At 50.1% G+C, this 21,790-nt stretch overlaps 1 long non-coding RNA gene across 1 annotated transcript; it reads left to right on the forward strand.

The window, feature by feature from the left end:
- Positions 1-2,870: 2,870 nt before the first annotated feature.
- Positions 2,871-4,531, forward strand: LOC119879427. Its single transcript, XR_005387510.1, has 3 exons — positions 2,871-3,001; positions 3,443-3,496; positions 3,939-4,531. It is a non-coding gene; the product is annotated as an uncharacterized LOC119879427 (long non-coding RNA).
- The last annotated feature ends 17,259 nt before the right edge of the window (positions 4,532-21,790 follow it).

Consider the following 21,790-nt stretch of genomic DNA (forward strand, 5'->3'; position numbering starts at 1 on the left):
TGCTCGCAATCTTTCGGAATGGGTGTGTAATTAGAATGTGAAAAAGGGATACGTCACAGCATTGGTGAAATAGCTAACCTTATCAAGTCGGATGAGCTTGTTCCATGGGCGATGTTGGGAACTTGTGTGTGTGTGTGAGGAAGCGTGGAAGTAACGCGTGCCAGTCCCTCGGCGCTACCTCTCATGTAGTGATCTAATACCAGACAGCCAGCTGTGCAGCATAGTATCTGAGGAGACACAGAAACGGGTGGCTGGATGTGCATTTTCGCACGTTCCACATAATACACTTTAATTAACAGTATAACTACAAAAGCAAACGGTCTCAGAGTGGAGGGTGTGCACATCCCTCTGTGGAGGGAATAGTCTGTCCATTTAAGGTTAGAGGCAAATGAATCACATGGGGTGGTAAGGTGCAGCGATGCTGGAGAAATCCCCCACCTTGGGAGCACTATGAATAGGTACCTCGGGTGGGGGCGTGTGTCCTGAGGTTTCAATGACCAGAGAGACGGTTTCTAAGAAGGACAGCAAGCTGACCTTGACCTGCAAGGTCATCCAAATGGGATTCCTACTGGGTCCCAGCGGGCAGCTGGAACCAAACCAGTGCCACGGTGCCCCACAAACCTGAGAGGACCACCAGCAACCATGGAGAAGACCTTGCCTCCTGGTAGTAATAGAAGAGAATGAAAATGGGTAGGAGGCTCACCGGCCCACTCTGCTCTCCTCAACACAAATTAGGAAAACAGAGTGTAGCGACCGGAATCACAGCAACAACAGAGAGAACTGCCCTAGGAAAATCTAATACGAAACACTCGGAATGCTGTGGAGGTATGTCCCAGAGCCCAGGAATGTCCTACATCTAAACAGCTACTTGAGAGGGCTCGCTCATCATGTAAAGGTAACGCCCATAAGGTAATGACCAGGCTCGGAGATGAGGCATGGGGGCGGCTGGATCCCCATTAGCTACCTTTAGTATTAATGATGGGCCGACCGTACGGTGTAGGTCAAGTGGAGGTCAACATGCAGCAAAAGCAGGTCACTAACAGTAACAAGCGCACTGAATCACAGACGCTCGCTAGATGTGCAAACAGAGACCTGCCTAAGATACCCCCTGGGTGGGGAAATCTGGTAGATAACGTACTGAGGTAGCAGTATGGTAGTGGTCTCTAGCACTCCAGTGAAGTGTACTATGTGGGCATGTATTGAAACAGTGTGTCTCACAAGGTGACGTAACTTTAATGTCATGCAATGCACCAAATCACTCATCTAATATTGGTACCTGCATTACATCAAGTCCTACGAACGAGAACTTTTTCATGATTTTCACGCTCTGATATATGGGATAATTGGTCTGGCTCCGATCTTTGCACTCCGCCACTAGGCACCCCTGGCTATACGCTATGGGATCAAAACCCGCGAAACAAAAAATATTGCGTGTAACCGGTTACAATCTTTATATTTTATTTAATTATTTTAAATGGAAATTTGGCCATAAAAGGCTTGTTACATCTATTATTTTATAATAAAATAAATAATAATTCTTTTAAATAAAATTTATTACAAACAAAAAACAAAAAAAAAAAAACAAGGAACTATTGCATTTCTCGCTGAGAAGTACGTAGGATAGGGCCAGACAAATCTCACGGGGAGAGCGATGAGCATTGTTCCCTATTCTGGGTAGGACACGTAATAATCCTGCTAGTACAACAAGCAAAATCTGTACGAGTCAAGCCTAAAGTGCCATGGAGGGCACAGTAATGGATGTGGGAGGTGGAATGTGTTGAGGGGCTAGGACAATGTATAAGATCATAGTTCGTCGGGAATAACTGAGAATGGGGATGAAGTGTAGGGAGGGACAGTGGATGTTAGGGGTAAAACTCAGTTATAATGATTAGTGAGCGATAGTGAATAGGGGACCTGGGTGGGTTTGAGGGGGGATGTGATAGGTGGAGATAGCAATGGAGCGAATGACATGAATAATAGGAGATGGAATTGAGTCGAGATCGTAGGGAACCTGAGTGGGCGATGTCACGTACGAAGAAAATGGTTACACCTTACGACACAGGAGCTGATCTTGCCCGTTAATCCTCTAATGATGCACTAGGAGACTGTCTACACTCATAGAGCGTGACTCCAGGCTGAGGTTCTAGCCTGTGACACCTGCCCCTGGGGCACGGTGTCGTCAGCGCAGGACCCTGGCTGGACCGGGGACATTATCTGAGGTTCATCATACTATGTGTGGTTGCAAATTGCAAATTGTCTCAAATTAAATGCATAGAATTTAGAAACATGTAAAGCACCGAGAGTGGGTGTCACTCTGACCCGTCCGACCCTCATGGGATAGAAGTGTGGCCTGCTCCAGCCACACCCATTCCGCCTGGCCCCCAGGTCCGGTTCCTGCCCCCCATGCCACCAACCCATCCCCTGCTTCTCAGGGGGTCGTCCCTCTCCCCTTTGGGGTTCAGCTCCCATGGCAAGTCCTGGAGTCCCCATCCTAGTGGCCTACTCATCCCCGAGGCCCCGGGGGTGGGGGCACAGAGGTCATCCCCAACACCCTACCATGGAGCAGTGTGTTGTTGGCTGCTGTTCTGCCCCCCCCCGCCTCAGAAGCCCCGTTTTCCCTACCCAGCATCCCCCAGTCCTCTCCTGGGTCCTGATCCCCCCTGGCCCCTCAACTTCACCCTATCCTGTAGTAGTCCCAAAATATGATATGACTGCTGAACGTCCTGTTGACGTCCAGGTCCACCTGCGTGATGTCCCCGGAGGAGACCAGGGCCTCCTCCTTCATTTCCTGTGGGAAAACCGGGGAGGAGGAGCTGGCGTCAGGGACACAGTCCCCGTCCTGTTACCAGGTGCTCTCCTGGGCAGGGAGCCCTGGGGCCACCATGGGAGTGTGTCGTGCCGAAACCTCCTTCCTTCCCTTGGGAGGCTGGGGATGACGGGAGTGCCCACCATGCCCGTGGAACTGTGTGAGGGCCTGTGCCCAGTTGTTGTGGGCAGAGAGGTGAGTGAGGGTCAGCTTGGGTGGGAGGGGACAGGAGGTCAGTCCAGGTGGGGAGGGGTCATGGGGGTGTTGTGCCCAAGATGGCGAATCCGAGAAACCACTAAGGAGCCGACAGGAATGCAAACACCCGAGGGTTGTTTTACAAACTCGAGCATGGGTTCAAGTATAGGCCACACAGTGGAACAGGGACTTGGACCCCGAGGAGGGTTTTAGCTTAGTTTTAAGGGCTGGTCTCAGGGACCTCCAGAAGGGCTGGAGCAATTCCTCAAGTTCTGTTTACATTTTGATATGGGGCCTTCAAGGATATTGAGCTCTCTTCTCATTCTAATTGAGGTTTCCAGCCCTTTGCTTAGGCTGTTTTTATTCTATTGTGGGGCTTTCTAAGACATTAAGCTGTAAACTTTTGTTTTTTTCCAGTAAGTGAAGTAATGCAAATTTCAGTTCTTCTTCACAGGGGCCTGGGATTGCTGGACCTGTGCTAATACTGAACTTAAGGTAGAATGGCCGTAATGTTCTCAGCCTCCAAGCATCCCGTCCCATCCTATTGGCTCATGCCCCCCTCCCTGGAGCTCCTAAGAGAGAAATTGCAAATGACCTCAGCGTGGCAGCCTGTGTTAGGGGGGACAGGACCAGGGATTTGAGATCAGTAAGACCTGGGGCACGGGGGTCCCGGCAGTGCAGCAGGATTCGATGCTGCAGACTCTTATTCCCTAAGGCTATCTTGACAACTGACTTTGTACATAGAAAAGTTCTCCTTTGTCTTTAAAAGTGCAGGAGCGAGTTAAAGCATTTTTTCTCTGCCCATCTGATTGCTCAGATTCCAATCTGAGATGTATTTCCTGTTTATAAGGATAATTTACTATCCATAATACTATGGTTAAAATATTCTGACACAAGTAATTCAAAGGGATGAGGGTTTCTCATCTCTTTTTCACAGCTCAGTAACTCCTCAGGAAATGCATCTTTATGGATTTGGAAATAATTGAGAGACATTACACCCAATGGTCCTATTATTATGTGAAGGATTCTTCCCCTGTTTCAACTGACACTGAAACACTGTGAACTCTTTGGAAGACAAATGTCAAGGAAATAAATGTTATACATTGCTAATTTTAAATGCACTTGCAATATGGTGTCTATTATAATAGAAGTATTTTTATCTGATTTTTGCTATTATAATCCTTTACTGCTTTTCAGGTTGAAGAGGCATTATACGTGTTCATAAGTGTTTTTATTTCCTTCTGCTATAAAATTCTTACTTTGTTCCCATCGAAGGAACTTTTTAAGAATAAGGCAAAAGATAATTCAACGATTCTTAAAATCTTTTCACACTGGAGCCTGATTCATTTAAGTCAATTTTCAAATTAAATCTTATTTCTTAGAAAGAAAACAAAGATTTATAGGGAAATTGAGAAGATAGTACAGAGAATTCTCATGCACTTGCACTCAATTTCTCCAATTATTGATATCTTATATCTGTACGGTACAAATATTAGCTAATGAGTCAATATTAAAATTTTTGCAATAACCAAAGACCATACTTTATTCAGATTTCCTTAGTTTTTGCTAAATCACCATCCCTCATATCACACTCCATTTGTCCTCATGTTTTCTTAGGCTCCTCTGGATTGTGACAGTCTTTCAGCCTTTCCTTGTTGTTGTTGAACTGGAACACTTTGGGAAGTAGAGTATTTTGTAAAATTTCCCTCATTTGGGACATGTCTGTTGTTATCTCATGATTGAACTGTTTTTGTGGATTATATACAGAGATATACTGCTATTTTTATTATATCATATAAAGGATAGATACTATCAACATGATTTATCAGTCTTGGTATCGATCTGATCATCTTGCTGAGGTAGTGTTTGTCAGGTTTCTCCATAGTAAAGTGATTCTTTATTATTATTATTATTATTATTATCATTATTATTTTAAGTTTTTCATAATATATTTTGTAGAAGGAAGTTACTATGTGTATTGCACACCTAAGAGTGGGAGGCTATGCTCAGGAACTTGAGGGTGGAATGTCTGCACAAATTGTTTGAAAATCTTCTACATGGGAGATTTCTCTTCCCTCTGGGTTTGTTTGTTTCTTTTTCAAAGATGCTATTTATTTATTTCAGAGAGAGAGGAGTGAAAAACATATGCTAGAGGGGCAGAGGGCGAGGGAGAAGCTGGTTCCCTGCTGAACAGGGAGCCTTCCTTGGGACCTGGATCATGATCTGACCTTAAGGCAGAAGCTTAACAGACTGAGCCACACAAGTGCCACTCTCTTTCTTTCTTTCTTTCTTTCTTTCTTTCTTTCTTTCTTTCTTTCTTTCTTTCTTTCTTTCTTTCTTTCTTTCTTCCTTCCTTCCTTCCTTCCTTCCTTCCTTCCTTCCTTCCTTCATAATAAATTTACTTTTTATTGGTGTTCAATTTGCCAACATACAGAATCACAACCAGTGCTCATCGCGTCAAGTGCCCCCCTCAGTGCCCGTCACACATTCACCCCCACCCCCGCCCTCCTCCCCTTACATCACCCCTAGTTCATTTCCCTGAGTTAGGAGTCTTTATGTTCTGTCTCCCTTTCTGATATTTCTCACACATTTCTTCTCCCTTCCCTTATATTCCCTTTCACTATTATCTATATTCCCCAAGTGAATGAGAACATAGAATATTTGTCTTTCTCTGATTGACTTAATTCACTCAGCATAATACCTTCCAGTTCCAACCACGTTGAAGGAAATGGTGGTTATTTGTCATTTCTAATGGCTGAGCAAGCCCACCTTTCCTCTGTCTTCATCTTCTGAGTCTCCCATGATATGAATGTTATTGTTTTAATAAGTGGCTGAGTTCCGAAGTCTTCCTTTGTGGTCCATAACCTTCCTTGTTTTTAATGCTTCCACTTGGTACTGCATCTCAGTTATACCATTTTTAACGTTGGCCTGACTAGATTTTACTTCTTTTATTTCTACAGGAAGGGATTCTCTAGTTTTCTTCTGTGCTCTTCTCCAGCCCAGATGCTATCTTTATAATCATTTTTTTAAACTGTAGTTAGACATCATATATTTGTATTGATGGACTTCCTATCTGTGAGTACTACCTCATATTATTTTATGGAGGTGAATTTCTCCATCTCATTATTTTTTGCCAGAAAAGAAAAAAGGAAGAAAAAGAAAAACCAAGAAAAACAATAACAACTGCCCTCCCCCCAAAAAAACTACCAGATTATTTTTGCCTGGTTGTTAAAAGATTCTAAATCCCAAAATAAGAAACACAATTAAAGTACCATGAAACTAAAAATGAGAAATATATAAGGTACATACATAAAAATTAAAATAAGGCAATTTATAAAATAGAATCAAAGAAAATAAATGAAAATAAAGCCCAAAGTACAAAGGAAGCTAGAGCTACTTTCCAAGCAGAGCTGAAGCTCTGCAGCCTCTGTGGTCCGACACCTTGGTGGCCGCAAGTGGTTTGTGCGGGGTCTGGGGATGGCCATGGCGCTGATTGTCAGGTGCACATCTGCCTGGGAGATGCATCTGCGGGGTCAAGGCGGGGTCGGCGTCAGCGCGTCTGGCCTCCAGCGGGCGGCGCTGTGCTGCTTCCTCACACCCGGCCCAGATGGGCGGGAATGCGGGTGGCTCTCTGGGTCCTCTGGCTCTGGGGCTGAATATCCTGCCCCCCAGTCTGCAGGGGCCTCCACAGAAGAGCCCCCAAGCCCCCGGGTCTCCGCCGCTTCTCTCCGAATCCTGTGTTCACTCTACCTGCGTCCGAGCTTCTTTTGGTTTGTATTTTTATCTCAGACTGTTGTGCCCAAGATTGCGAATCCGAGAAACCTCCGAGAAGCCAACACTGATGCAAACACACGAGGGTTTATTTACAAGCTTGAGCTTGTGTCCAAATATACCCAACAGAGCGGAGCAGGGACTTGGACCCTGAGGTGGGTTTTAGCTTAGTTTTAAGGGCTGGTCTCGGGACCTCCAGAAGGGCTGGAGCAATTCCTCAAGTTCTGTTTACATTTTGGTATGGGGCCTTTAAGGGCATTGAGCTCTGTTCTCATTCTAATAGGGGCTTCCTGCCCTTGGCCTGGGCTCAGTTTTGATTAAATTGTGGGGCTTTCTAGGACATTAAGCTGTAAACAGCAAAGGTTCCACACCTGGAAGGGGGACGTCACACTGTCCTTATATGCTGAAGATGCGGAACTAGAAACAGGAAACCCCAGAGCCTCCACCAAAACCTGTTAGAACTAAGGAGTGAGTTCAGTAAAGTAACGGGACACAAACTGACCCTACAGAGCAGAATAGCCTTGCTGTCTCCTGACAATGAGCACTCAGGAAGGAAAGGAAGGACGTGAAGGCCTTCTCAGGAGCATCAAGGAGAATAAATAATGAGACTGAACCAAAGGAGCACAAGACTTGTGCACTGAGCCATACCAGGCTCTGGGAGGCTGTCCTGGGCTCGTGAGGTGGGAGCCTCATCTTGTGAAACTGTCCGCAGTTCCTGAAGCCACCCCCAGTTTCAATGTCATTCCTATCAAAATCATGGTGGCAGACCTTAGAAATAGGAAAAAAGAAACCCATAATATCCATCCCCCTCCACAAATAACCCCGGACAGCCGGTCAGTATTGGATAAGCAGGACAGAGCGGGACGCAACACTTTCCTATTTCCCCTTTTATGCCCCCACCCCTCCAGCGACTCTCAGTTCATTTCCTATCGTTAAGAGTCTGTATTTCCTGCATCTGTTTTGATCATTTGTTTTTCCTTCCCTTCACAGTTCATCTGCTTCGCTTCTTTAAATCCACCTATGAATGACATCACACCGTCATTCTCTTTCCCGACTGACTTACTTCACTTAACATGATCCCTTTAGTTCTATTCACATCATTGCAAATGGCAAGATTTCCTTCTCTTTGTAGCTGAGTACCATTCCTCTCTCTATGACCATCATCTATCTCCCATCCTCTTTATCCATCATCTGCCACAGGGACCGAGGCTCCTCCCACAGTGTGGCTACTGTGGAAACGGCTGCTGTGGACATTGGGGTGCAGTTGTCCCATGTCTCACTGCATTTGTATCTTCAGAGTGAGCTTCAGGCTGTTCACCTGCTGGTCGCAGGGTGGCTCTATTTGTAACTTGATGAGGGGCCTCCACACTGTTTCCAGGGCGGCTGCACCAACTGCGGTCCCGCCCACAGTGGAAGAGGGTTGAGTGAGTTTTGCAGGACGTGGTAAAAGTCTGGTCCACATTTCATTTCGCGTCCTGTGGGCTCCAATTCCTTGTCCTTAAATATTTCTGGGGGAGCAGGTTTGGGCTCCTTTTCAGTGAGATGTTTCCGAAGCTAACAGGCCCCAGCTGGAGCCTGAAAGGAGGCAGGTGCAGACAATGGAGCACCTGCTGCCTCCTGCACAGCCACCTGCAGCGCCTGAGTGTCCCGCAGGGGGCGCCCGAGCCCAGGCCCCGCCCATGGGGCATGCATGCGCAGTAGGCCTCCTCTGCCTGCACTAACAGGAGCCAGCCTGTGCTGGGGAGGCCTGAGGGGGAAGTGGGGAGGCGTCTATGCTGATGAGCTGCAGCCTCCACAGGACCCGCGGGAAGTCTTCAGGGGGAAATTGGGTCGCGTTCATGCTGACAGGAGCCCCGGTCTCCTCAGGACCCGCGGTGAGGCTTTAGGAAGATGTGGGCCCGCATCCACCTGACAGGAGCCCCTGGGCCACCTCAGGGCCCGTGGGGGTCTTCAGGAAGATGTGGGCCCACATCCACACTGACAGGAGCCCTGAGCCACCTCAGGACCCGCGGGGAGGTTTCAGGAAATTGTGGGCCTGCATCCATGCTGACAGGAACCCCTGAGCAGCCTCAGGACCTGCGGGGAGGCTTCAGGAAGATGTGGTGCCACGTCCACTCTGGCAGGAGCTCCCGGGCCCCTCAGGACATAAGTTGAGGCTTCTGGAAGCTGGAGGCCGCATTAATGGTTACAGGAGCCCCAGCCTCCTCAGAACCCTCCATGACGCTTCGGGAAGACTTGGGGCCACATGGACACAACAGGACGCTGACTTCCTCATGACCCCCGGTGTAGACTTGGGGAAATATGGGGATGCGTCCATGCGGACAGAAGACCCCAGCTTTGTCAGGGCCTGTGGTGAGGCCTAAGAAAAATGTGGGTGCCTCATGCACACTGACAGGAGTCTCCAGCCTCCTCAGAACCCACTGTGAAGGTTTGGGAAGATTTGGGGCCACATCCATGCTGACAGGAGCCCCTAGCCTCCTCAGGTCTTATGGTGAGGCTTGAGGAAAATGAGGGGCCACGTCAACCCTGACAGGAACCCCGTCCTCCTCAGGACCAGCACTTTGGCTTCAGGACATATGGGGCTGCGTCTATGCTGACAGGAGCCCACAGCCCCCTCAGGACCCGCGGTGAGTTTTCTGGCGGACGTGGGGCCATGTCCAGGCTGACAGGAGCCCCCAGCTTCCTGAGGAACTGCTGTGAGGCTTCCAGAGGATGTGAGACATAGTCCACAGTGACAGGAGACCCGGCGTCCTCAGGACCCGCTGACTATGACTCAGGAACACGTTGGGCCATGTCTACACTCACAGGAGCCTGGCTCGCTTGAACCCCCTGGAGGACTCCGGAGGAGCCGTGGGGGGCCATGTCTACATCAGAAGGGACTCCTCAGAACCACAGGGTAAGTGAAAGTGTAGAATAATGGTAGGGTTAGGGGAGGGGAGGCAGTTGGTGGTTAGCGTCAGGTTAGATGTTAGGTGTTAGTGATTATGCTTATGGTTACGGATTAGAGGTTAGGTGAGGCATAAGGGTAATGGTCAGTAGTTAAGAGTTAGGATGGGGGTTAGGGTAAGGGACAGGATTTAGTGTTAGGCTTAGGGTTTAGGCTCTAGGGATTAGGGCAAGAGGTTAGGAGTTGGGGTTAGGGTTATGGTTAGAGTTAGGGTTGGGCTTAGGTTTGCAGTTAGGGTTAGGGGTTAGGGTGTGAGTTAGGGTTATGGTTTAGGGTGAGGGGTTAGGTTTATAGGTAGGGCTAGGTTTAGGGTTAGGGCGAGGGTTAGAATTAGGATAGTGAGTAGGGCTAGGGTTAGGGTTATTGTTTGGTTAGGGTTAGGGTTAGGGACAGGTCAGGGTCAGGGTACGGTTTAGAAGAGGGTAAGAGATACGTTTAGGGAGTGGGTTAGGGGTTAGTTTTAGGGTACGGGTTAGGGTACAGTTTGGGGTATGAGATAGGATTAGTATTAGAGGGTTAGGGTTAGGGTACAGGTTAAGGTTTGGAATAGGATTTGAGTACATTAAGATAAGGTTAGGGTTAGAGGTTAGGGTTAGATTTAATGTAAGGGTCAGGGTTAAGGGTTTAGAATAGGTTTAGGAGTTAGGGTGAGGGTTGGCAGGAAGGTTTAGTGCATGTGTTTCGGTCTTGGGGTTTGTGTTGGGTTTTCGATTAGTGATAGGTCTTGTTTAAGGGTTAGGTTAACATTAGGCTTAAGTGTAGGGTTAGGGTTATGTCTGTGTATGGTTAGAGTTTGGGTCTTAGCATGTGCCTGCCCTGGGACTCCTAGTATCTTGGGCAGTTTAGTTTTATGCACTCTATTTAGGTTTTGGGTTCAAAGATAGCCTGACTCCACCAAGTCAGTGGCCTCCCCAGAGAATCAAAATCCAGGCTTCTGCTGGGGTGAGAATAGACATGGCAGGCTTCTCCCGAGCTGAGCTAAGGAGGGGATTTGTGACTCTAAATACTCTTTATTTGGATTTTCAGTTGCCTTTCTGATTTTATCTCTAGTGCGCACATGTTTCATCAATACTACCAATTATTATTTTAAAGTTTTACTTGAATTCCTGTTTGTAAACACAGTATGATATAGTTTCAGGTTTACCACATAGTGATTCAACCCTTGGATACAACGCCTGGTACTGGTCACAGGTGCCCTCCACTATCCCCATCGCCTGGTTCCCCATCCCCCCCACCTTCCTCTGGTATTTATTAGTTTATTCTCTGTGGTTAAGAGTGTGTTTATTTATTTGCCTCTCTCATCCCCCCTCTGCCCCTTTGCCAATTTGTTTGGTTTCTTAAAATTCACATGTGAATGCAATTGTATGGTATTTGTTATCTGTCTTTCTCTGACTGAGTTCATTTAGCATAAGTCCTTTCCACTTCTCCCATGTCATTGTAAATGGCTTCATTTTATCCCTTCTGATGAATGAGTCATGTCGCAGTGTGTATATTTACCACATCGTCTCTGCCCATTTTTCTGTCAAAAGACATCTGGGCTGTATCCACAGTTTGGCTGTTGTTGATAACGCTGCTACCAACACTGGGCTGCGTGTCCCTCTTCGAATCTACTAAACAACTTCTGTATCCTTGGGGTAAATACCTAGCTGTGCAATTTTGGAATCGTAGTGTAGCTCTATTTTTAACTTCTTTTTAAAAAACTTTTTTTTATGATAGTCACAGAGAGAGAGGCAGAGACACAGGCAGAGGGAGAAGCAGGCTCCATGCACCGGGAGCCCAAAGTGGGATTTGATCCCAGGTCTCCAGGATCGCGCCCTGGGCCAAAGACAGGCAGCAAACCACTGCAACACCCAAGGATCCCCTTTTTTTAACTTCTGGAGGACCTTCACACTGTTTTCCACAGTGGCTACATCTGTTCGCATGCCCACCAGGAGTGTAAGGTGGCTACCCTTTCTCCATTGCCTCACCAACACCTGTTGTTTCTTGTGTTGTTAATTTTAGCCATTATGACGGCTGTCAGGTGATATATCATTGTGCTTTTGGTTTGCATTTCCCTGATAATGGGTGATGCTTTGTGTCCTTCCGTGTGTCTGGTGGCCATCTGGCTGTCTTGTCAGAGACAAAGTTCATTCATTTTTCTGCCCATCTCCAGTTGCATAATTTGTTTTTAGGATCTTGAGATTTATATTTCCTTTATGTGTTTTGCATACTAACTCTTTAGTGGATGTGTTGTTTACCAATATCTCCTTTCATTTTGTATGTTGCCTTTTAGCTTTGGTTGTTTCCTTCACTTTGCGGAAGCTTTTCATTTTGATGAAGTCCCAATAGCATTTTTGCTTTTGTTCCCTCACCTCAGAGGCATATCTAGAAAGAAAATCCAGTGGCCAATGTCAAAGACGTCGCGGCCTATCTTTTCTTCTTTGATTGGTTTCAGGTCTCACATTTAGATCTTTCATCCATTTTGAATTTATTTTTTATATATATGGTGTAAGAAAATGGTCCAGTTTCATTCTTCTGCATGTGGCTTCCTGGTTTTCCCAACACCATTTGTTCTTATCCTGGGGTCAGGGTTAGGGTTTGTTGAAGAGACTGTCTTTGTTCCCCTCTGATACCCTTTATCTTTTGATTGGAACATTTAGTCTATCAGCATTCAGAGTGATTATTCAAACGTATGAACTTTGTGCCTTTGTGTTACCGGAAGAGTTGGTGTTTCTGGTGACGTTCTCTGGTCCTTTCTAGTCTTTGTTGCTTTTGGTCTCTTTTTTTCCCCCACTAGAGGAGTGCCTTTTAAAATTCCTTACTGGGGAACCCTAGGTGGTGCAGCGGTTTAATGCCTGCCTTTAGCCCAGGGCGCGATCCTGGAGACCTGGGATCGAGTCCCACATTGGGCTCCCAGTGCATGGAGCCTGCTTCTCCCTCTGCCTATGTCTCTGCCTCTTTCTCTCTCTCTGACTATCATAAATAAATAAAAATTAAAAAAAATAAAATTCCTTACTGGACTGGTTAAGTAGTCATGAACTCCTTTATATGTTGCCTGTCTGGAAAATCTTTCTTTCTCCTTCTCTCTTGAATGACACCCTTGATGAAGCAAGAATTCATACAAACTGGACTCCAAGAAAAAGAAATTTAAAAACATAAAATAAATTTTTGGTCTTATGATTGAGGAAAATGGCATTTAGGAGGAAAACCAGAAGCTAAAAGAGAGGAGGACAGATTTCACCATCCTTAGCCTTCACAGGGACATGATGTCCTTTCCATGGAGCGGCCTCCCCTCTGTAGGATGCTTCCTGCCCCTCTGTGTTCCTTGTTTGAAACCAGCAGGCACATCTCTGTGCCTCTAGCACCTCTGCAGTCATGGTTTATTGCGTCTTCCATGTATCCTATTGGGGACAACAGCGTCATGTATGTAACCATCTGGCTGCTGTTAGACAGCATTGGGGGGATTCCGACTTTTGTTGGTTTTGGGTTGTGTGTGTGTCTATCACATGTAGCTATCACGTGCAGCTATCGGATCCTCTGGCTGGGTCACCCAAATGCCCAAATGGTTGGCACAACATCATTTCTGGTGCTGACACTGGGTGGCTATCTAGGCTCTCCTGGCAGACCCAGGGCTCGCTCTTGCAGTGACTTTCTGCTGGAGGGTCAGCTGAGCTGGAAGGTCCGCCTTGGCCATATTCCCATGTGGGGCAGTGGGTCCTGCCATGCGCTGGCTGCTTATCTTCTCCCCAGTGCCTCTCTAGCAGGGAGCCAGATCTCAGGGCCGCCCTGGTGGGAGCTCCTGAGGAGTCAGCTGCCCATGGGGGGGAGCCCTGGTGCTGCCTGTATTTGGGAGTCTGGGTGGGGATGGGGCTGGGGTTCCTCGGTCCCCTGTGCTGCCTGGCCTTCAGGCTGAGCCCCATGCTCACCCAGTCCCTACTCACTAGGGCGAGGAGGGTGCCCTCCGCACCCTTGTGTGAGAGATCTAGCACCACAAGGTGTGCACGCTGAGTACACCTTGTGAGCGTGGCCCACGTGCGTGAGCTGAAGTGTGGGATGCAGGAAATTAACAAAAATCCCTTACCCCTGAACAAGCAGAGCAGGACTGATTCCATTTTGTGCTCAACCTGCCATCTCCTCTATGACCCCACATGACTTGCTTTTGGCTTAAGGTGCTGCCCCACCCGACTCAAGCCGCTGGGCACTCCCTAATCCGAAATTGGCTCATAACAATGTAACCCTGTTTTGTGCCCCACAAAACTGCGTGCCAATTCTGACCAAAGTAATAGGCCAGTTCAAGTCGATACTATAGGGTAAAGTGTAATTCAATCGGCCACCTGCGTGTAGACCGACATGACTACGCATCTTTCAACATTCCAATGGGCCATTGGCTCCTATAAAGCTGCTACGCCTCTTAGTCTTGGGGTCCAAGTCCCTATTCCTCTGTGTCGGGTGCACTTGAACCCAAGCTCCAGCTTGTAAAGAAACCCTTGGGAGTTTGCATCGGTGTGGGCTCCTTGGTGGTTTCTCAGATTCGCAACCTTGGGCACAACACAAGCTACCACCCCGCAGGCCCTCTGTGCCCCAGGAACACAGGCACAGGGATGCAGGGAGTGGAAGAAGTGCCCCGGAACCCGGCCAGCCCCGGCTCCCTGGTCAGAGGGAGCACAGACCTCCCAGGTTGCTTTCCACAGACCCTGGTGACCTGAGGCTCCCTGGCTGTCACTCTGTTCCAGCCACGCCTGGACTGCGGGGCACAGGCTGAGTCCCAGTAAAGTCTGTGGGGCCTGACCCTGGCATCTGGCCGCCCTGGAATGCACATGTGGATGTCAGCTGGGTGTGCCTGGCAGCGCCTCTGCAGGGGCTGTTTGGGGCATGGATGTACCCCCTCCTCCTCTCTTGGGGTCTCTCCACACCCTCTACACAGAGTTCTGGGAGACACAGAAATGGGCTCGCTGTGCATTTTCACACCACAACACTTTATTGACTTTCTACAGCAAACGGGCTCAGAGCCAAGGGTGTGCGCCTTCCCCTGGGGAAGGAGACCTTTCTGTCCTTTAGGGGAGGGCAAGAATCACATGTGGGGCATGGGCTGGTGCTGGAGTCCCCCACCTGGGAGCATGTTTGGACTCAGGGTGGGGACGTGTCCTGAGGTTTCAGCATGAGAGACAGTTCTGATGACAGCAGAGCTGACCTGGACCTGCAGCTCATGGACTCCTGTGCTGGGTCCCCGCAGGGAAGCTGGACCCCGGACTTGGGCCCCCTGGGGCCCCAGAAACTGGTGGAGCCTCTCTCCTCGTGTTGGTGTGGGTGGGGCCCACCAGCCTACCCCTCCACTCCCCTACCTGGGGTGTCCCGGGATCCCCAGGCCTGCCCTAGGTCAGCGACCTAGGCACGTGTTGGGCATGCCCAGGAGGGCTACATCCAGCTGTGGGAGGGCTCTCTCAGCCTGGGGCCGGAATCCAGGGCTGGCCAGGGCCATGGGGGCTGGATCCCGTTAGTCTTTCTGTTGGGCCTGGGGAGACTCAAATCCCCCCAGTCCCCACAGAGCCTGGGGCCAAGCCAGCCCATGTCCCTCTGGGTTAGGGGCTGGTGTCCTATGCAGGGTGTGCCGCTCTCCAAGAGGGACAGTGGGTTGAGGCAGGGCACAGTGGGTCTTCTGCACCACTCACCTGCACCCACCCTGTCGGGGGCTCCCTGCCTTCCCTCCTTCCTGCAACCCCTGGGTACTCTATGGGAAACCCGGTCTTCTCATGGGAGCAGGGTATCCAGAGAACCCTGGTGAGGCTGAGTATGTCCCACAGGGGGCAGCTGCACTGGGTCCTTGCTGGGAGCAGATGGTGTGGGGGTGGATGTTGTGGGGGCAGGGGCATGATGGTGGTGGAGTGTGGGGGATGGTGTAGGGGGGATGGTGGGTGGTATAGTGTGGGTGGGGATTGTGTGGGGCTGTGTGGGTGTGAGGGGGGTGGTATAGGTAGGATGCCATTGGGGATGATGATGAAGGGGGATGGTGTGGGGGTGGGGAATAAGGGGGATGGCGTGGGGGGCCTGCCGATACAGGGCATCCACATTCTCTCGGATGCACACGGATACGTCTACAGATAAAGGCGACCCCAGTCTGGGGTTTGCTGTGACACCTGCCACTGGGGCCCCGTGTGGTCAGTGCAGGGGGCTGGCTGGACCGGGGGCATTCTCTGGGGGTCATCATACTATGTATGTTTACAAATTGCAAATTGTCTCAAATTAAATGCATAGAATTTAGATATATATAAAACACCGAGTGTGGGTATCACCCTGACCTGTCTGACCCTCATCGGATCGATGTGTGTCCTGTTGCAGCCATGGCCATGACGCCTGTCCCCAGGTCTGGTTACTGCCCTCCACGGGCCCCACTGCAGTCCCCTGCTTTTCAAGGGGCCGTCTCTAGCCCCTTCGGAGTTCAGCTCCCATGGAAACCCCTAGAGGCACCAATGTAGTGACCTCCTCATCCCCGAAGCCCTGGGAGTTGGGGCACAGGGGTCTTCCCCGGCACCCTACCATACAGTGGTGTGTTGCTGGCTGCTGTTGCTTCCCCCGGCCTCTTAAGCCCTGTGTTCCCTACCCAGAAGCCCCTGGGCCTCCCCCGGGGCCCTGAAGCCCCCTGACTCAGCAGCCTCACCCCACCCCCTAGCAGTCCCAAAACATGATTTGGCTGCCGACGTCCTGTTGATGTCCAGGTCTATCTGCGTGATGTCCCTGTAGGAGACGAGGCCTCCTCCTTCATTTCCTGCAGGAAAACCGGGGAGGAGGAGCCGGCATCAGGGACACAGACCATGGCCTGTCACCAGCTGCCATCCTGGGCAGGGAGCCCTGGGCCACCATGGGAGTGTGTCCTACCGAAACCTCCTTTCTTCTCCTGGGAGGCCGGGGACGGCCAGAGTGCCCACCGTGGCCGTGGGACCTCTCTGAGGGCCTGTGCCGAGCTGCTGTGGGCAGGAGGTGACTGAAGGTCAGCCTGGGTTGGAGGGAACAGGGGATCAGCCCAGGTGGGGAGGGGACTTGGGGTTGTTGTGCCCAAGATTGCGAATCGGAGAAACAACTAAGGAGCCGACACCGATGCAAACACACGAGGGTTGATTTACAAACTCGAGCTTGGGTCCAAGTATACCCCACACAGCGGAGCAGGGACTTGGACCCCAAGGTGGGTTTTAGCTTAGGTTTAAGGGCTGGTCTCAGGGACCTCCAGAAGGGCTGGAGCAATTCCTCAAGTTCTGTTTACATTTTGACATGAGGCCTTCAAGGGCTTTGAGCTCTGTTCTCATTCTAATATGGGGCTTTCTGGGACCTTAAGCTGTAAGCTGTTTTTTTCTTTTTTTCCTGTAACTGAAGTAATGTAAATTTTAGCTCTTATTCACAGGGTCCTGGGATGGCAGTTCTTGTGCTAACAGTGAACTTAAAGTGGAATGGCCTCAATTTTCTCAGCCTCCACACAGACAAGTGACTAAATTTTAAAACTCCAAATTTTAGGGGCTGCCCTGGTGAAGCCCTGTGCTCTTCCTGCCCAGGAGGGTTTCCTCGCACTCCTGGCCTTTGCTGGCCTGTCCCAGGAACTGGGCCCCGTGACAGCACAGGGGTTTGCAGCTTATGGCCACACAGGGCAGACAGCTGGCCCGAGTCCTGCTGCTCTCAGCCAGGTTCCTACTCCTGTGCCTGGGAACAGTTGGCGCCACTGTCCTTGGGACCCCTGGGATCCTGAGCCCACCCTGTCGCTCCAGGGATTGCCCCCCACTTCTCCACCTGAACACCTTAAGGCTGGTGTGTCCCCCACTCTAGGAGACTTCTAAAAGTTCAGATTTTGTGCACTGCTGCTTATAATATTGTGCGTAGACCCGTCAGTTGGCTCTCTGCCCTTGTGGGATCCAGGGCTGTGTCTCCTCAAGATCAACTGATTGATTTTTTTTAAGATTTTATTTTTCTGTAATCTCTACAGCCAACATGGGGCTTGAACTTGCTACCCCAAGAACAAGAGTCCCATGTTCTTACGAACCACACAGATCCGGTCAGACTCTCTTTGATTGATTGATACATGTTAATTGAAGCAGGGGTCTTGCATGTGTCAGGGCAGAAACTGAGCCCACGCTTTGAGGTGTGGTGGAGTCATTTGGACCTGATCAATGTGAAAGAAACCATAGCTTCCCTGGGAGCCCAGGGAGCAGGGCCCACACACGTGAAAAGTTGATAATTTCCTTTACTGTAGTAGTTATTTTACTGACTATTTATTTAAAGTGCTATTCAATGGTAAATGTCAATCTAGGATTGGGATACAGTGAGAACGTTCTAGGATTCGGAGGTAACTAAAGCTTCCCGTCAAGGACTCAATGTTCCAGTTCAATGCAGAGATAGGCAAGGAAGCAAAGAGTTATGAAACATGGCACTGGGGTGCCTGGCTGGCCTGGTTGGGGGATCTTGATCTCAGGGTTGTGAGTTTGAACTCCATGTTGGGTATAGAGAGGACATGAAACGAAATTATTTAACAAATAATAAATGGATGAACAAATAAATCATGACATCAAAGGTAAGTGTTTGCTTATGTCTCACCTGCGAACTATTCTTGATCACCCCGCTTGTACTACTTGGCCCAGATGACGTCCTCCACAAGGGATAGTCCCGCCCGATGGGAAGTGGGCGTCTTTCATTGTAAGACCTGTGGTTCCCCTCATTCTGTAGGGAGAGAAGAGCCACAAAGCCACAAGTTCGGGGGATCAGCATACACCTAGGCAATGACCATTTCTGAACCCGGTAGCCAGAGCTCAGCCTCCTTTTAGGACGCGATGTCATAATGAAGCCTCTTTGGTCATTGTCTTGGATGCAGGGTGGAGGCTAAACTAGAATTAGGAAGAACAAAAGAGGAGGAAAACCAGAAGCTGAAAGAGAGGAGGACAGATTTCACCATCTGTAGCCTTCACAGGGACATGGTGTCCTTTCCTAGGAGGGGCACCCCCTCTGTAGGATGATTCCTGCCTCTCTGTGCTCCTTTTTGAAACCCAGCAGGCACATCTCCGTGCCTCCAGTACCTCTGCAGTCATGGTTTATAACGTCTACCATGTATCCTATTGGGGACCACAGCGTGGTATATGTAACCATCCGGCTGCTGTTTGACAACATTGGGGGGATTCCGACTTTTGTTGGTTTTGGGTTGTGTGTGTGTCTATCACATGCAGATATCATGTGCAGCTATCTGATCCTCTGGCTGGGTCACCCAAATGCCGAAATGGTTGGCACAACATCATTTCTGGTGCTGGTGCTGGGCAGATAGCTGGGCTCTCCTTGCTGACTCGGGGCTCGCTCCTGCAGTGACTTTCCGCTGGAGGGTCAGCTGAGCTGGAAGTTCCGTCTCGGCCAAATTCCCATGTCCGGCAGGGGGTCCCGCTGAGCGCCAGCTGTTTCTCTTCTCCCCGATGCCTCTCCAGCAGTGAGTCAGACCTCAGCACCACCCTGGGGGGAGATCCTGAGGAGCTGGCTACCCATGATGGGGAACCCTGTTGCTGCCTGTGTGTGGGATTCGAGTAGGGGTCAGGGCTGGGGTTCTCGGTCCCCTGTGCTGCCTGGCCTTCTGGCGAGTCCCATGCTCACCCAGCCCCTACTCACTAGGGCGAGGACGGTGCCCTCCACACACTGGTATGAGAGATCCAGAACCACAAGGTGTGCAGGCTGAGTCCACCTGGTGAGGGTGACCCAGGTTCGTGAGCTGTAAGTGTGGGACCCAGGAAAGTTAACAAAAATCCCCTACCCCTGGACAAGCAGAGCAGGACTGATTCCATTTTGTGCTACACCTGCCACCTCCCCTATGACCTCCACATGAGCTGCTTATTGCTTAAGGCGCTGCCCCACCCTAGTCAGGCCGCTGGGCACACCCTATTCGGAAATCGGCTCATAACAATGTAACCCTGCTTTGTGCCCCCCAAAGCTGTGCGACGATTCTGACCAAAGTAATAGGCCAGCTCAAGTGGATACTATAGGGTAAGGTGTAATTCAGTTGGCCACCTGCGTGTGGACCGGCATGACTGTGCAACTTTCTGCATATCCCATGGGCCACTGGCCTCTATAAAGCTGCTATGCCTCTTAGTCTCAGGATCCACGTCCCTGCTCCGCTGTGTTGGGTGCAATTACACCCAAGCTCCAGCTTGTAAAGAAACCCTCGGGAGTTTCCATCGGTGTGGGCTCCTTGGTGGTTTCCCTGATTTACAATCTTGGGCACAACACCAGGGCGTGGGTCCTGACATCCCTTCCAGGGCCACGCTGAACGCCCCGCAGGCCCTCTGTGCCCCAGGCACACAGGCACGGGGATGCGGGGAGGGGAGGAAGTGCCCCGGAACTCGGCCATCCTGGGCCCTCAGGACAGAGGGAGTACAGACCTCCCAGGTCGCTGTGCACAGACCCTGGTGACCTGAAGCTCCCTGGCTGTCACTCTGTCCCATCCCCTCCTGGCCCAGGGGACACAGCCTGAGTCCAAGTAAAGTCTGTGGGGTCCTGACCCTGGCGTCTGGCTGCCCCTGGAAGGCACGGGTGGATGTCAGCTCTGTGTACCTGGCGGCGCCCCCGCAGGGGCTGTTTGGGGCCTGGATGGTGCCCCATCCTCCTCTCTGGGTGTCTCTCCACACTCCATGCATAGAGTTCTGGGAGACACAGAAACGGGCTGGCTGTGCATTTTCACACAACACTTTATTGACTTTCTACAGCAAAGGGGCTCAGAGCCTAATACGCGCCTTCCCCTGGGGAGGGAGACCTTTCTGTCCTTTAGGGGAGGGCAAGAATCACACGGTGGGGGGGGCGGGTACTAGAGTCCACATCGTGGGAGCATGTGTGGACTCCGGGTGGGGGCGTGTGTCCTGAGATTTCAGGCTGAGTGACTGTTCTAAAGACAGCAGAGATGACCTGGACCTGCAGCTTATGGGCTCCTGCACTGGGCCCCCGCAGGGCAGCTGAACCCCTGCCTTGGGCCCTCTGGGGCCCCAATACCTGGAAGAGCCAGCCTCCTGGTGTGGGGTCGGGTGGGGCCAACTGGCCTATCCATCCTCTCCCCACCCTGGGGTGTCCCGGGATCCCCAGGCCTGCCCTAGGTTAGCAACCTGGATCTGTGGGGCATGCCCAGGGCCCAGGAGGCCACATCCAGCTGTGAGAGGGCTCACTCAGCTTGGGGCCAGAATCCAGGGCTGGCCAGGACCTTGGGGGCCTGGATCCCATTAGTCTTTGTGTTGGGCCTGGGAGGAGCTCAAATCAACCTAGCCCCCACAGAGTGCAGAGCCAGGTCAGCCCAGGTCACTCTGGGTTAGGGCCTGGTGTCCTATGCAGGGTGTGCCGCCCTCCAGGAGGGACAGTGGGCGGAGACAGGGCCCAATGTGTCCTCTGCACCACTCACCTACACCCAGCCTTTCGGGGATCGCTGCCTTCTCTCCTCCCTGCAATCTCTGGGTTCTCTATGGGACAATCGGGCTTCTGATGGGAGCAGGGTATCCAGAGAACCCCGGGGAGGCTGAGCATGTCCCACAGGGGGCAACTGCACTGGGTCCTTGCTGGGGGCTGATGGTGTGGGGGTGGATGTTGTGGGGTAGGGATATGATGGTGGTGGTATATTAGGAAGGTACAAATATTATCCTTGAATCAATATTAAAATATTCGCATTAACCAAAGACCATACTTTATTCAGATTTCCTTAGTTTTTGCTAAGTTACCATCCCTCATATCACATTCCATTTGTACTCATGTTTTCTTAGGCTCCTCTGGATTGTGAAGTCTTTCAGCCTTTCCTTGTTGTCGTTGAACTGGAACACTTTGAGAAGTAGAGTATTTTGTAAAATTTACCTCAGTTGGGAAATGTCTGTTGTTTATCTCATGATTGAAATCTTTTTGTGGATTATATACAGATATATAATGCCATTTTTAGTATATCATATAAAGGATAGATATTATCAACATGATTTATCAGTCTTGGTATCGATCTGATCATCTTGCTGAGGTAGTGTTTGTCAGCTTTCTCCGTAGTAAAGTGATTCCTATTAGTATTATTAGTATTATTATATTATCATTTTTATATAAATATTTTCATATTATATTTT

This window comes from Canis lupus, unplaced genomic scaffold (assembly GCF_011100685.1).
Source record: "Canis lupus familiaris isolate Mischka breed German Shepherd unplaced genomic scaffold, alternate assembly UU_Cfam_GSD_1.0 chrUn_S805H968, whole genome shotgun sequence".
Classification (NCBI taxonomy): domain Eukaryota; kingdom Metazoa; phylum Chordata; class Mammalia; order Carnivora; family Canidae; genus Canis; species Canis lupus.